The following is a 16,480-nucleotide window of genomic DNA, read 5'->3' as shown; positions in this document are numbered from 1 at the left end:
CGCATCGCCGGAGAAGAGGATCGACGTCGCAGCAGATGCCGCCACATCACCGGGAAGCGTGTCACAGGGCCTGTTGCGGCTCGCATCGTTGTCGAACCAACTCGCAACGCCGGAGAAGAGGATCAACGTCGCATCAGATGCCGCCGCATCACCGGTAAGCATGTCGCAGAGCCTGTCGCGGCTCGCATCGTTGCCGGAGCATCCTGCACCATCGGAGAAGAGGATCGACGTCACAGCAGACGCCGCCGCATCACCGAGAAGCGTGTCACAGGGCTTGTCGCGGTCCGCATCGTGTCGCATCAAGAAAAGACGCCATCTTTGTTTCATTGCACCAGATCTTCATTGCATCGCGGCGTTGCGTGTCGCATCGCAGCGAAAGCGCAGTAAGAAACCGACGCATCATCTCCCCTCGGAGTGACGAACCAACGCAGCAGTAAGGACCCGACGCATCACCGTTCTTGCGTGTAAGGAACCGACGCATCACCTTCCCTGCAACACTTTCGTTGTATTGCGTTACGCATCTTAAGGTGCATTGAACTCAAAGTGTCGCATTTTAACAGAGAACTAAGCTAATTCTACCATTTTAAGTACAGTATTGTGGATTTTTGTCGTTTGTGGGCTTGTGATAAGTCTATACAAAGAGTACTTTTTTTTATATATAGGGGTTATTTTAGGAGTGTGCCCCCTTACCCTGACTAGACGCAAGGGCCCCTACTTGGACAAAGGTATCTACCTCTGCGAACTAGAGACCCCCAAATCTAACAATTTTGAACCTTAGATGCGACAGAATCAGCCATAAACTCACCTCCCTGCTCAACACCTCGATAACCGTTGCCATTTTCCCAGAAGACTGGAAACATGCTGAAATCAAAGCCCTACTCAAGTCCTCAGTAAACTCAAGAACTACTGGCCTATATATTTTCTCCCTTTCCTGGCTAAGATACTGGAAAAACAATCAACAAACAACTCACCAAACATCTCGAGCAAAATGATCTTCTAAACAGCTCCCAGTCAGGATTCTGCAGCAATCACAGCACGAGACCAAATTGATTGCAGCCACGAACGAAATTCGAGCCCATCTCAATCAAAGAGATATGGAGGCTCTGATCCTACTTGACCTCTCAGCAGCTTCTAACACCATATTCCAGCCACGCTGATCTCGAAGCTACAGGACATCAGCATCCAAGGGAATACTATCAGATAGATCGTCTCATTCCTCAACAGAAGAACACAGAAAGTTTGCCTACCTCTGTTCACCTGCAAACCCAAGGATATAATCTGCGGTGTCCCCTGAGGCTTAGCCCGCCCCCTACTCAATACCTACATGACACCCTTGGCCAACATTGTCAGATCCAATGGGCTCAACAACAAATCATATTTAGACGACACTCAACGTATCTTCTCCCTCTCCGATGACCCCACTACTACCAGAACTAACTTCCACAGGTGCATGATGAGCATCAGCAACTGGATGAGAGACATCTGCCTGAAGCTAAATACTGACAAAATTGAAGTAATGATCTTCAGCAACACTGCCACTCATTGGAAGGCTTCCTGGTGACCCACTGTATTAAGACCAACGCCCCTCCCTGTGGGACCACAACAGAAGCCTTTGTGTCATTCTCGACAGCGAGCTGACCATGAAGTCCCAGATCAATGCAGTCTCCTCTGCCTGCTTCTTCACTCTGTGCATGCTACGAAAGATCTACAAGTGGCTTCCCCTGAACACTAGATGCACCATCATACAACTCCTCATCACTAGCAGACTGGGCTATGACAAAGCTCTCTGCTTGGAGATCACTAGACACCTCCTCCAGAGACTACAGATCATTCAGAACTCCACAGTCAGACTCGTACTTGACTTCCCCTGATGGACCCACATCACCCCTCACCTCAAGGAACTCCAATGGCTCCCAGTACAGAAGAGATGCTAGTTCAAGCTGCTGACCCGCACATACAAGGGCCTAAATATCCTAGAATGAACCTACATCAACCATTGCCTGTACTTCCATCAACCAGCAATATAACTATACTACACCTCCCTCTCACTCATCCACACTCCCAGCATCAATAAAATCATGAGCAGTAGGCGCTCCAGCTCCTACCTCACAGCGAAGCCATGGAACAGCCCCCACTTTAGCTCCAAACCTCTTCTTCTCTACCAGAAGTCTGAAAAGTGCTCAAGACTTGGCTATTTGACTTAGTCTCTGACACCATGCAACCACCTGGATAAACTACCAAGTGAATAGCTGTACTTTACAAATTGACTGATTGATTGTTTGATTGATTGATTGAACCTCATGTGAATAATCTGAGCTGCAACAAATAGCCTTCACATGATTATCTGTAAAATTCCAAGACTATGTTAAACACCATTCTTTTTATGAGCTGAGTATACCTTGCAATTGCACTTGCAATTTCAAATGACTTAATTGCAAATAGTGTGTCTCACACTTCATCATGTGACTTTTTCCTCATTTATAACAAAACCCAGGCTCTCCAGAAGAGAAGTGGGAAGCTGAAGACGTGACAAAGCTCTAATTTTGTCCTGATGCACTTTTAGAATGATGTGTAAATAAATTAGGGATTTGATTCCATGAGATTTTAGATAAGACATTACAGGTTTTTGAATTAGGTGAAACACCAAATTCCTGAAGATAGAGCGAAAGATAATAGAGTAAACCACAAAATTGCTTCCTGACATTTGAATTGTCGACATTTCCTGTGTGAAAGATGTGAAAGATGAACGGTAACAGATACGTAGGCATAGCTGAGATTTAGGTAGACTAACATCTCTTCAGGTTGAATGCAATCCCTGAGATGTTGAACATACTCCATTTTGAAGTGGCTGTAGAGCACAAACAAATTGAATTGTCAGGGGTTGATTACTAGAAATAACCTATTTTTCTTCTTTTTAGCTGTATAGTTGTTGCTAATAAAAACAGGGGAGGTAGAGTGGATTTTTCTGTAGCCTCTTTTGTGGGATCTCCTGATGAATTACCTTGTAGTCCAACTTGGAAAAAATGAGAAACTTTGGAAACAGAGTTTGAATCAGATGAGAGGAAAATTCTATCTGTTACATTTTGACTGTTTGTAGTACCCAAGGGTCTAATAAATGTGGAGACCCATTCTCTGTAAAAAGTGTACTGCAACTGGCCGTAACTATTGGGGAATTTTAATCTTTATCATTGAAAGCCGAAGCTCGTGACGGTCCTCTGTGATAACGGTTGTGTAATCCTCCACATCTATGTGATTAGTAAGAAGGTCTATTTTTTAATGATCCAAAACCTCCTCTAGAGCAGCTTTCTCTTTTGCCAGTCCTTCAAAAAACCCTTTGACCAAATCTCTGCACACTGAAATCTGAGCCTTGTCTATGCATTAACATATTTTGATATTTATTTAATAGATTGCTCACCTAGAGAATATCTTGTGTCGAAATGTGGAAATATGGATTTTTCTGATCAGTTATGTCCCCTATCTTGGACCCCAACGGTTTCATGTATGAATCACAAGTACATGTATGTTCCCTCCAGTTCCAGTTATGAAGACGCAAACACATGTGCGTCCACCGTCAACATGTCCTCTTTCAGATCCGCCATGAATATGCCGGATATTCCATTCCTAAGTATGAAAGGCCACCGGCTTTATATGGTTCACTTATGCCATTTTACAGTCCAGGCAAGTAGGCCCTGATTCTGTCATCAAGCTTTTCTTGCCTTCTGCCTCTGAAAGCTCCAGTCTGAGCCTGCATCTGTGACCATGAACTTTGTCTCATTCCCTGCGCGGCTCACGAAGCCTGACATCAGCCTGTTGCCTGCCAAGAACTGTATTTCACCTTCGAAATAATCTGCTCCGCTCCCTGCCCAATGCATTCCTGTCTAGTAGTTTAAGTAAACATTCTGCCAGCTACCGAGCAAAGGCCCGGCTTCTCTGTCTTGCTGCAAGTAATTCATAGCCCTATTATTATGGAAGATTTCCGCCCTCGCATCTAGTGTAGACACTTAGACGCTTGTACACGCACTAACAGTCAGTATAGTCAGTATAGAATAAGATTCTACTCTAAGAAGACCTCTCTTTTGGATAACATAGTTCTTTAAACATAGGATGTTAGATATGATTTGGGATTAGGTTGACTTGACCCTCCAGACTTCTGTCGCCACATGTAGAGCTAAATGTCAAGTCACCTTCACCCCCTAGTTGCACGTCAATCACACGTCATGCTGCTGCGCGCGCGCGCATTTCTGCCAAGTATTTCTGCTGACATTGCGAAATTCTTTCATGGAACCACCCTATTATGACATCACATCTGATGACGTTCTTTAGTCACACCCAGTTACGCCTACTTTTTGCTACGCATGAATGTATTATCCACACTATCAATTGTTACGCCTCTTGTATTTGCTTCACTGTAATGCCTATTGTATAAAAGTGATTAATTATCAATAAAGTATGTACTTCACTTCCTGAACCTTCGTGGTGATGGAACTTGGAGCAACCGATTCGAATCGTCCATTGGAATAAAGCCCATTCCGAACCTCTAATACCACGGATTCTGCCTCTTATTTACTGAGCTATTTTTATTATGTTTCTGTATCAAATTAAGTCCCGGTAATTAAATTATTTACCACATGAATGGCGCCCGAACAGGGACACTTTCTCATCTCACGCGCCGGCGGTGCGTTGCAGGCCCGGTCTCCTGCCACAGCTGGACGGACAACAACGCGTACCAGCAGGATTTCCTGTATCTCCCTCCGGTCAAGCGGGGGCGACTGAGGCTGCGATCAACACCCAGACGAGGCGGTGAGAAGTGCGAAGTATCCCGACCAGAGCCTAGCTGAGAGAGCAAGATCCGAGGTATACAGAGGCCCACCAGTTTCCAAAGTGTCCGAAGTGTTCGAGTCGAGTCCAGTCCGGTTCAAGTTCAGTTCCGTTCCGAGGCCTTCCGTTCCGAGCTACCCGGTGAGTACCATTACTGGGGAGGCGTTCTGACGTGCACATAGGTTGTGCCGGTCAAGACGAGTTTGGGTACACAAATCCGGTCTGCACTGTTTTAGCAGTGTATCTGTACTGTTTAGCAGTATATCTAGTATATCAAGTATATAAATTCAGAATAATCCAGATAATGCCGAGTATTATGTTTAGTGATTAAGTTTTCCTTAGATCGTCATCATCATTGTTGCTCAGTTAAATGTTAAATGTTAAATGTTTTAAATACGTTCTGCATATTGTGGTATGAATGACTGTTCATTATTGTGTTTATTTGTATTAAGTTTGTTCAAGATCAAGTATCAGATCAGTTCTCAATATGCCGCTCTTTTCGAAATTAAGACAGATCACAACGAGAAAAGGGGTACTCGAAGAAGCTGTTCCTATTCCTCCTAGGGACACTCCAGGGTACTTCATGTATCATAAACATGGCTTAGACGCTATATTATTTCTTGATTTATGGGTAGACTACACCAAGGAATTACCAGAAAGTCAGAGGTGGCCCGCAGCTGGGACCTGGGATGCAGAGTGCATCATGAAAGTAGAGGAAGAGTTATGGAAAAGGAAAGTCAGACAGTCACAGAAAGACGCCGTTGAGTTGTGGCGTAAAGAATCTCATAGACGTACAGAAAAAGCACTCCGACAGGAGGAGAAAAATAAAGAGAATTCAAATAAAGTCCGAGAAAATCTATTAATTGAAGATGGTACACGAGTGAAATCAGAACAAGTAGACAGACAAAGAAATGCCCTTATGAATGGTATGTATCCCCTCCTGGCCGAGGGATTACCTAAGGCTACTCCGGAAATACCAAAAGACTTGCCACCCCCATTGTTTCCAATAAAAATACATCCTAAGGGGCATCCTAGAACCGCAGAAGATGTTTTTCTTTCCTCATATTTAGATGACGCAGCTCCCGAGTACGCTAATCCCGCCCCACATAGACCGCCTGCAAGGGAGGTTCAACGCCAAGATCCAGTATCTGTATCTCTACAGCAACAAATCCTGACACAAGTTCCGGCAAGCACATCTGTTTCTACATCTGTTCCTACAGCTACTTCTATAGCTGTGTCCACACCTATAGTTGCTGTATTGCGTTCAACGAATCCTTTCACGCCCGATACCCCAGATGGGGCTACGGGAGGTGCTACCAACATTTTTTCTACGCCACCCAGAGTAAATAAACTTACCTTTCAAGAGTCAGCACACTCACGTACCCCCAAACTCATAAATGCCCGCACGCTTAAGGAACTTCTTATAGATTGTAGATATGACCCTGTGCCCGGCAAAGAGGACGAAATTATCATGGCATCATTACGTATCAGACGAGCCGCGGTGTATTTAGGGAAGATACCAGGAATGACTGTGCATCTAGATAATATATACCATTTTGTCCAGACAGGGCGAGATTCTGAATGTATTAACAGAGCTATGGAATACCAGAAAGTGGAGATACAGGGGGAACTGTTACGTTTCCTCATAAATTGTGTGATCAGAAATCAAGACCGACCGGGGGTAGACCCGGAAGCAATGCAAACTCTTACCAGATGGAGCCAGAATATATCAGAAGGGAGACATGATAAGCAAAATTGCATAATAGCCATGTGCCGAAAGATCCGTAAAGAAATAGAACGCCTACACGAAGAGAGATTAGCGGTAGACCAGTTCGAACAAAGCGAGGAGGAAGGATCAGGACTGCCCACAGGACAGTCAGACACCATAGCCTATGTAGGTAGAGGAAGATCTTGTAATAGTACTAGATGTTTTATTGACCCGATACGTCCGATATGTCCAGATAATAACAGGAATTTCCAAACACCTATAATAAATATAAGGTCCCCCGAGCATTCGTTCCAAGGCGCTGACAAATTACTCCAAGAACGAAGGGGTTATCATTTTCTCGATTCTATGGATGAACAAGAATTACCCAGGTCAGCCGTTCATTGGGTTGACAGTCCCGGAAAGTATGGTGATGATACAGTAGCACACACATTTTTGAATCTCACCCCAGATGAACAGCGTTTAGCTGGGATTTATATGATTCAACAACTCCTTATACTATATCAGAGTCAGCATTCAGATCCTGGTCCCTTACCTGATATATTGACTGAATTACTCACAAATAGATGGAGAGGTTCAGGTACTAAATTAATTAAAGAAATACTAGAATCAAGAAAGCAGTACATTCTTTTTGTATGCCCAGAACATGTCTCACTGCCCATCAAGGAAAGAACAACGTATTACATGGACAGACAAAATCCTTTACGAGAGGTACACCCAATAAAAGGCGAGGACAATGAGTTTAAACGTGTATTTGTATATACGCCCATATCGAAAATAGAATTGTTACAAATGAAGAAAGTGGTACCCAGTCATGACAAAGACCCAGCGGGTTTCCACCGAGAAATTAAAGACATGTTACTCATGGGAGAGTATACCTATCCCGACATTATGACAATATTAAAGGTATTGATGCCTGCTGGCATTTATGAAAAACTCAAGGAAAAAGAGTGGGAGGTGGGAGACCAAAAGATAGACTGGTCAGCATTAGAAGCAGAAGAAAAGGCCCGAACTGCAGGAGCAGGGCTTGGGGATAAAACTAAAGCACTACCAGGTTTACTAGTACAGGTACTGCCACGTTTATTAACTACGAAAAAGGAAGACTGGGGTACAATTTCAGCCTGTAAACAAAAGCAAGATGAAGACACTAGTGATTTCTATGCCCGATTTGAAAAATGTTTTGGTATAAATAGTGGCATAAAAGCAAGTAGCGAATCATACCCACATCTGTTTGTGACAAAATTAGTTGAAAATTCCTTGCCTCAAGTGAAGAATAGAGTATTAAAATTCGAGAGTACCTGGCAAGGTAACACCCCATCGCAAATGTTACAAATGTTACAGTATCATCACAATAGAATTAGAGAGGAACAAGAACATGAACAAAGACGCATGAAAGACACGAAAATGAAAATGCTAGTCTCCCAGACAGTTCCAGCTGAGGGACATAAAAAGGGTACGACACAGTCCAGTGTTTCGGCAGGTCCTGTAAAAGGGACATGCAACTATTGTAAACAGCCAGGTCATTACGTACACGATTGTCCAGTTTTAAAACATAATATCGCCATAGGTAATACAAAAGAAAGACCACGGCCACCTAGACAGGATCAGAATGAACAAGGAGCCCCGCAGCATGCACAGTCCATGCCAGCTCCACCACAGTCTATACAGTTTGTGCCAGCTGCACCAGCGCTGCCTGTTGCTGCCACACAAACCACGACACGACAGCTGTACCAGACCGCACAGTACGACTATCCTGATTATCAACGATACGCATGAACCAGCCTAGAGAGGGAAGTTGACTTACCCCTTATCGAGGTCCCTGTAGACCAAGAAGGACCTTATGTACATAGTGAATTATTAGGCCAAGATAGAAAATTTTTACTCGATACAGGGGCAAGTCGAACAACCATAAAACGTAGTGAAGTTCCAGGGGCACCCCTCTCAGGCTCACAGAATATTTCCCTTGGTTTTTCAGGAAAACCTATTGTTAATGAAGTATCACAGCCTCTTCCACTTACGATAGGACCTTTGACCCGAACTACAGATTTATTGCTTACTAAATCATGTCCAGAAAACTTGTTAGGTATAAAAACACTGAAAGCTCTAGGAGCTATAATATGTTGTTCTCCGGAAGGAGTAAGATTGTTTTTACGTGATTTTAAAGGTCACTATGTGTCTAGAGACATGGATCCCCGACTGCAGACTTTACCTACACATCTATGGGCACAAGGCCCTACTGATGTTGGTTGCATGAATATTACACCATATCGAGTTACACTAAAGGCAGGAGTGGTACTACCACGAATGCGACAATACAAGTTACCACCAGATGCTGTAGTGGCTTTACTGCAAATCATTGACGAGCTCATTGCCCAAGGAGTGGTTGTGGAAATAGACTCCAATGTATGTAATTCACCGATAATTCCGATTCTTAAACGAACAGATCCAAAGGCCCCGCCAGTATATCGATTGGTTATTGATCTACACGAATTAAACAAGTGCATTGTGCCACAATTTCCTGTGGTCCCAGATATCTCGTCATTACTGACAGCTATTGATTCCGAAGCAACATTCTTTACTGTAATTGATCTCAAGAATGCCTTTTTCAGCGTCCCAATAGATCCGGAAAGCCAATACTTGTTCGGATTTAGTTTAAATGGACGTAGCTTTAAATTCTCACGCGCACCTCAAGGATTTACAGAAAGCCCCAGCATCTATAGCCAAGCACTGAAACGAGAACTCGACAGTATCCACATGCCAGTTAACACTGCCTTGCTTCAATATGTCGATGATCTGCTGATCACCGCTAGAAGCGAACCCGAATGTGAGAAAGCATCACTGACAGTTTTACAATTTCTAGCCGAAAAGGGGCACAAGGTGTCCCCTTCTAAGCTGCAATTCTGTGTCCAGCGAGTTGTTTATCTTGGACACTCGCTGTCCAAGGAGGGAAGGCAGCTTACACCCGACCGCATTCAGTTAATAGCTAACATGCCAATACCCAAGACACAAAAGGAGGTGCGGGCTTTCATAGGCCTCACTTCATATTGTAGGCAGTGGATCCCTCAGTATGCATTTCTAGCAAAACCACTCATTCAATTGACAACACAGGAGGCAGCCACATCGACTGTTCTCCCTTGGACTCAGGAACATACACAAGCTTTTGAAAGCCGAAAGAAAGCCTTATGCCAAGCACCTGTTTTAGCAACACCATGTTACAATAAACAGTTTACACTCTTTGTTACAGAGCGCGAAGGTACTGCCTTGTCAGTACTCACACAGGAACAAGCAGGATCACACAAACCATGTGCTTATTTTTCTAGTACATTAGATCCCGTAGCTCAGGCTTTGCCTGTATGCCTAAAATCAGTGGCAGCAACAGCTTTAGCAATCAGACAAAGCGATGCCATAGTGTTAGGACATCCATTGACAGTTCAAGTACCACATGCAGTTGAGGTTCTCGTGAATCGAATGCAAACACAACACTTAACTATAGCGCGACTTACAGGGTATGAATTAACATTGTTTCAGCCACATATAGAAATCAGACGTTGTAACACATTGAATCCTGCCACACTTTTACCTGTAATCGGAACAGACCCACTAGCTCATGACTGTATTGAAGTTATTACAATCACGACGAAACCCAGACAAGACTTGACAGATGTCCCATTGTCAGACCCAGACCTGACGTTGTATGTAGATGGTTCGTGTAGGAGAACAAGTACAGGAGAGTTAGTGGCCGCTTACGCAGTCACAACAGACACTGAAGTCATCGAAACAAATTGCATAAATACCTTGTCAGCTCAAGCCGCAGAGCTCATCGCTCTGACACAAGCCTGTATTCAAGCCACAAATAAAAAAGTTAACATATACACTGATTCACGTTATGCATTCGGAGTTGTACATGACTTCGGCGTGCTGTGGCGAGAGAGAGGTTATTTAACTTCTCACGGTGCCCACATTCAGCACGGACCCCTCATCCATGCTTTATTAGATGCAATACATCTACCCACTGCAATATCAATTATGAAATGTAAAGCTCATACGAAAGTCACTGATATCATTTCCCAAGGCAATAATCTAGCTGACAGAACAGCTAAACAGACTGCTCAAACTCAAACATCCGACATGACAAAGACAATAGTCCTGACGCCAACACATTGTATGACGATTAAAGATCCTACTCTTGACGTAATTGACATACAGACACATGCTACATCAGATGAAATAAGGAAATGGACTGAATTAGGAGGGATCCAAACGGATCAAGGATGGATGACGAAGGAAAAATCTGTGTGGTTCCTTCCTGATTCAATGGTCCAAGTTATAATTAACACTATACATAGTCCAGCGCATCTAGGAGAAAAAGCTATGCTAGATAGCATTCAACACATTTGGTTCAATAAACATTTACGAGCAGCAGCTAAACAAAAAGTTCGTACCTGTATGATCTGTTGTCAGTTCAACCCAGGAAAAAGCGTTCCCGTAGAACAGGGTGGATTTCAGCCTCCTGATCACCCTTTTGAAGTCCTCCAGATGGATTATATCCAGATGGAACGATGTCGAGGATTCAAATATGTTCTCGTAGTTGTCTGTACTCTTTCCCGTTGGACAGAGGCATACCCGGTTTCAGATTACACTGCCCCGACTACTGCCAAACAGTTGGTTCGAGAATTCTTCCCACGATACGGTTTACCACGTGTTGTCTACTCAGATAACGGCCAGCCGTTCTCATCCGAACTAATGAAACACGTTTCACTTTTGTTAGGCTATCAGTGGAAATTCCACTGTGTCCGACACCCCGAGGCAGCAGGTCTCGTAGAAAGACATAATCAGATCCTGAAAATCAGATTGTCCAAAATATGCAGAGAGAAAGGTGTCGACTGGGTAGTAGCGTTACCAGTTGCACTCTTTTACATGAGAATGGTAGCACACTCTCGAACAGGGCTATCCCCGTATGAGGTGATCTTTGGCAGACCACCAAATATGTGGGGGACGCCCATACCACGCAAAATAACTGATATTGACTGTAATATGCTGACAGATTACTTGGCTTCCTTGATGTCTGCACTACAATCTTGTCGTTCACAGGTAGCTGCAGCCTTTCCCGACAACACTGAGGTGAAACCCCATGATGTAATTCCGGGGGACCTGGTCCTGGTGAGGAACTTTGATCGAAAGACTCAGCTGGATCCTAGGTGGAAGTCGCCGCAGCTGGTCTTGCTCACCACAAGGACAGCCGTGAAGATCGAGGGCAGAAAAGGCTGGATTCATTCAAGTCATATCAAGAAATTTCATGGACTACCATCGGATGTAAATACCACACCTTGTGTGTCCTCACCTATTGACTCAAAACTTCCTTTGGTTGAAACAAGTAATCGCGAACTATATAAACTAAAACTCAGGTCTAATCAGTCAAGCAATTTGATTGTTTAAGTCCTCTCCAAGGTGAAGCGGTTGAATTGTCTCTGACATGTATCCCTTAGACCTGAATAGAGAACACACCCGAAAAATGTTGAAACGACATGCGTACTGTAAATCACTGCGTAGTCATTGCACAGTGACGTTATTAATTTTGTTTTTCTTAAGTCTTTTAATAATTACTGCAAGTATATTGTTGCACATATATTATCCTATTTCTAGACATGTTTATAATATTACTGCTGAACATTCTTTTAGTGAATTACCTCCGCTTGAGTTGTCTTATAGATTTGCGCTGCGCAATAACACGTTTATTAGTATGTTACATCATTCCCATCAGGTTAGCAATGCTACAAATTGTTGGATATGTGGCCGACTCCCTCCCTATCAGAATTATAAAGGAATTCTACCTCTCTTTCCATACCCGTTCACACACAACGGCTCCTGTGGAGCATGGTTTAGTTTAATTAATTCCCTAGATTCGAATTCTGCAGTTTATCAAGATAACTGGGTATGGGGAAAGTTGAACTTAGTTTTACTTAAAGTCTGCTACCCTAACAAGGAGGGACTTCCCAGGAGAACCGGAACTGATCTAGAAAATGAAGTGTATGGATTAGGTAATTTTACGCTTAATCTTATGATCCTGAATGTCGAATCCGAAGCTACTCCAATTTTGCCCGCTATGTCAATATTTCCAGTAAAAGGTGAATTATGTGTAAGAAAGAATGGTTCCATACATATGGGCCATAGTAGATGCACCACTGTAGTAGAATTTAGTGATCAAGGCAAGTCTACATTTAGAGCTTCCCGCCATTCCTATTTCATATGTGGTCAGACGGCATATGTACGTTTGCCTCTAGATTGGGATGGTACCTGCTACATTGGATTTCTTTTGCCACCTGTTTTCCTAGCTCCTCCTGATTATCACAGAAATACTCATTTAGTACACAATAGAGAAAGGAGAGATCTCCCAATAGTCGATTACACTGAAACAGCATGGGAAAAATACACAGATTTCAATAAAGGTCTCTTTCCCTATATAGGTACCGTTACTAATAGTAAGCTGATACGTAGATTAACTAGAACCCTTGAAGCAGTAGTGAACGAAACTATTTCCGCCTTAGGCAATTTAACAGAAGAGCAGTCTGCTATGCGGATTGTTGTGCTTCAAAATCGTCTTGTCCTTGACGTCATCCTGGCCGATAGGGGCGGAGCTTGTAGGGTCATCGGATCAAGTTGTTGCATTTTCATACCAGAAAATTCGCCATCTGTATATAAAGCCATAACCCGCCTTCATAAGATTGTAAGCCAGATACACCAGAACCCAGGCACCTGGACTTGGTCCGGTTGGTTTTGGAGTGTATTATCTACCTTTGGATGGAAGGTCCTATCCTTCCTAGGTATTGGCCTTCTCATACTATTCAGTTGCTGTCTATGTCTACAATGTGGACCAGCGATCTGTGGTCTGTGTGCCACATCGTGTATTCCACCATCCAGATTTCATTCATCCCAGAAGAAAAAAGAAGAACAAATGATGCTATATGAACAGATCAACGGATTGATGAAGATTGATATCTCTTAACGGGCAAGTAGGGGACAAGGAGGGAATGTGGAAATATGGATTTTTCTGATCAGTTATGTCCCCTATCTTGGACCCCAACGGTTTCATGTATGAATCACAAGTACATGTATGTTCCCTCCAGTTCCAGTTATGAAGACGCAAACACATGTGCGTCCACCGTCAACATGTCCTCTTTCAGATCCGCCATGAATATGCCGGATATTCCATTCCTAAGTATGAAAGGCCACCGGCTTTATATGGTTCACTTATGCCATTTTACAGTCCAGGCAAGTAGGCCCTGATTCTGTCATCAAGCTTTTCTTGCCTTCTGCCTCTGAAAGCTCCAGTCTGAGCCTGCATCTGTGACCATGAACTTTGTCTCATTCCCTGCGCGGCTCACGAAGCCTGACATCAGCCTGTTGCCTGCCAAGAACTGTATTTCACCTTCGAAATAATCTGCTCCGCTCCCTGCCCAATGCATTCCTGTCTAGTAGTTTAAGTAAACATTCTGCCAGCTACCGAGCAAAGGCCCGGCTTCTCTGTCTTGCTGCAAGTAATTCATAGCCCTATTATTATGGAAGATTTCCGCCCTCGCATCTAGTGTAGACACTTAGACGCTTGTACACGCACTAACAGTCAGTATAGTCAGTATAGAATAAGATTCTACTCTAAGAAGACCTCTCTTTTGGATAACATAGTTCTTTAAACATAGGATGTTAGATATGATTTGGGATTAGGTTGACTTGACCCTCCAGACTTCTGTCGCCACATGTAGAGCTAAATGTCAAGTCCCCTTCACCCCCTAGTTGCACGTCAATCACACGTCATGCTGCTGCGCGCGCATTTCTGCCAAGTATTTCTGCTGACATTGCGAAATTCTTTCATGGAACCACCCTATTATGACATCACATCTGATGACGTTCTTTAGTCACACCCAGTTACGCCTACTTTTTGCTACGCATGAATGTATTATCCACACTATCAATTGTTACGCCTCTTGTATTTGCTTCACTGTAATGCCTATTGTATAAAAGTGATTAATTATCAATAAAGTATGTACTTCACTTCCTGAACCTTCGTGGTGATGGAACTTGGAGCAACCGATTCGAATCGTCCATTGGAATAAAGCCCATTCCGAACCTCTAATACCACGGATTCTGCCTCTTATTTACTGAGCTATTTTTATTATGTTTCTGTATCAAATTAAGTCCCGGTAATTAAATTATTTACCACAGAAGGACCAGGTTTGGAGGATGGTGCTAGTTTGGTTATCTAGGTATCTGTCTTCATACGTAGTTCTTTTCATCTTCCATGGAAATCGCTCAAATAGGATTTCTGATGAGGCAGATGGTTTGCTAGACCCTTTCTGAGACATTACAGTGGTCAATCCTCCCTTGCCTTCTTTGGCCATTTCAACCATATCGAACATTTTTGTTACAGGACCCATTGCTTCCAATAACTTATCCTTGCAGGATGGCTATGCACGGTCTATCCTTTTCTTAGGGGTTCTTTGCGCATTTTGATAAGACCAGGCATTTAGAGTCTATAAAAGGCATTGACATCACTTGATCTGGAATCATGGGTCTTGGACATTCCAATTTTTTGTTTGTTTCTCACCAGTTTCTCTAATGGCAATCTAATATAGTCCTTTAAGTAATAAGTTACACCAGAGAAACATGACACTCAGTGAATTTATGATGATACAGTAAATTGAGATCGAGAAGTGGGTCCCTAGTAGAGTCTAAAATATTGAAAGAAACCTCTGAGTAAGGTTTTCATATAAAAAAACATTATTGTGATTGAGTGTGCATTTTGGGATTAAACCAATTCATTTCCTTTGGAATCAGAACCATGTGAGTATGCCACTCAATCAGAGCCATTATCTGACAGGTCATAACCCCAGTTTGACAGAATCATTAATGAAACCCTTTAGATGGCCTTTAAAAGCCTCTTCAGAGGCATTCTATCCTTTTCCAATTCATTCTTGTCCATATCTATCACAGCAGTAGTGCTCATTTCACAAAGATAAGTGAACTGGTGAAAAAATAATATCTATCAGGCCTCTGTCTATATTAAAATGATTGTTTCCCACAGAATTGTACTGACAGCTACTTTCCTTTAATGTCAAGAAGAAATAGGGGAGAGGCAGCATCACCCTGAATTCTCTGCATGACACGGAGACAACTGAATGCAACTCCTCAGTCCCGCTTGAAGGCAGAGCACTAGCCGAAGAGAAATGAAATGGTTTCTCTCCTACCAGTCCTACCAATTGGAGGAAACTGAGGGCCACATGTACGAAGCTGTTTTGCGTTCACAAACAGGCGGATTTGCTGAATAGGCCCGTTTGTGAAAGCAAAAAAGGCATTTCTAATGTACCAATTGCTATTTTGCAATTCGGTAACCTGTTACAGAATCAGAAAATGGGTTTGCGATCTAGGTATTAGGAAGGGACATTTTCAAGGTAGTCACTTTCTAAAAGTGAGTTGCAGAGGTATGTAGGAATGTTTTGTGAACAAATACCTGTCGCAAAACATTTGCAGTTTACCATCAGATTCAATCTGATGGTAACTCATTCGCGAATAGGGGACCACTTCCCCTTTGTGAATGGTGGAGAAAACATTTTTTAATAGCAAGCAGTGATCCCACAGACCACTACCTGCTCTTAAAAAAGAAAAGAAAACTTTTCATTGTTTTCTTTTAAACGCATCCCGTTATGCTTTAGGGAAAATGGGCTGCGTTTAAAAAAATGCTTGCTTTTATTTAAAAGCAATCACGGACATGGTGGTCTGCTGATCCTAGTGGGCCACCATCCCAGAGAAATTACCGATTTCCAACAGGGCGCAAATTGCGCCCTACTACATTAATATTCACGAGGCAGGTCAAATTGCAACCCATCAGGAATTCCTAAATGAAACTCATGGAGTTTCATACATTAGGAACAGCGTTTTCCTAAT

The sequence above is a fragment of the Triturus cristatus genome, chromosome 3_1 (assembly GCF_964204655.1).
Source record: "Triturus cristatus chromosome 3_1, aTriCri1.1, whole genome shotgun sequence".
Lineage (NCBI taxonomy): Eukaryota > Metazoa > Chordata > Amphibia > Caudata > Salamandridae > Triturus > Triturus cristatus.
The sequence above is the reverse complement of the archived record's forward strand: the minus strand, read 5'-3'. Positions refer to the sequence as shown.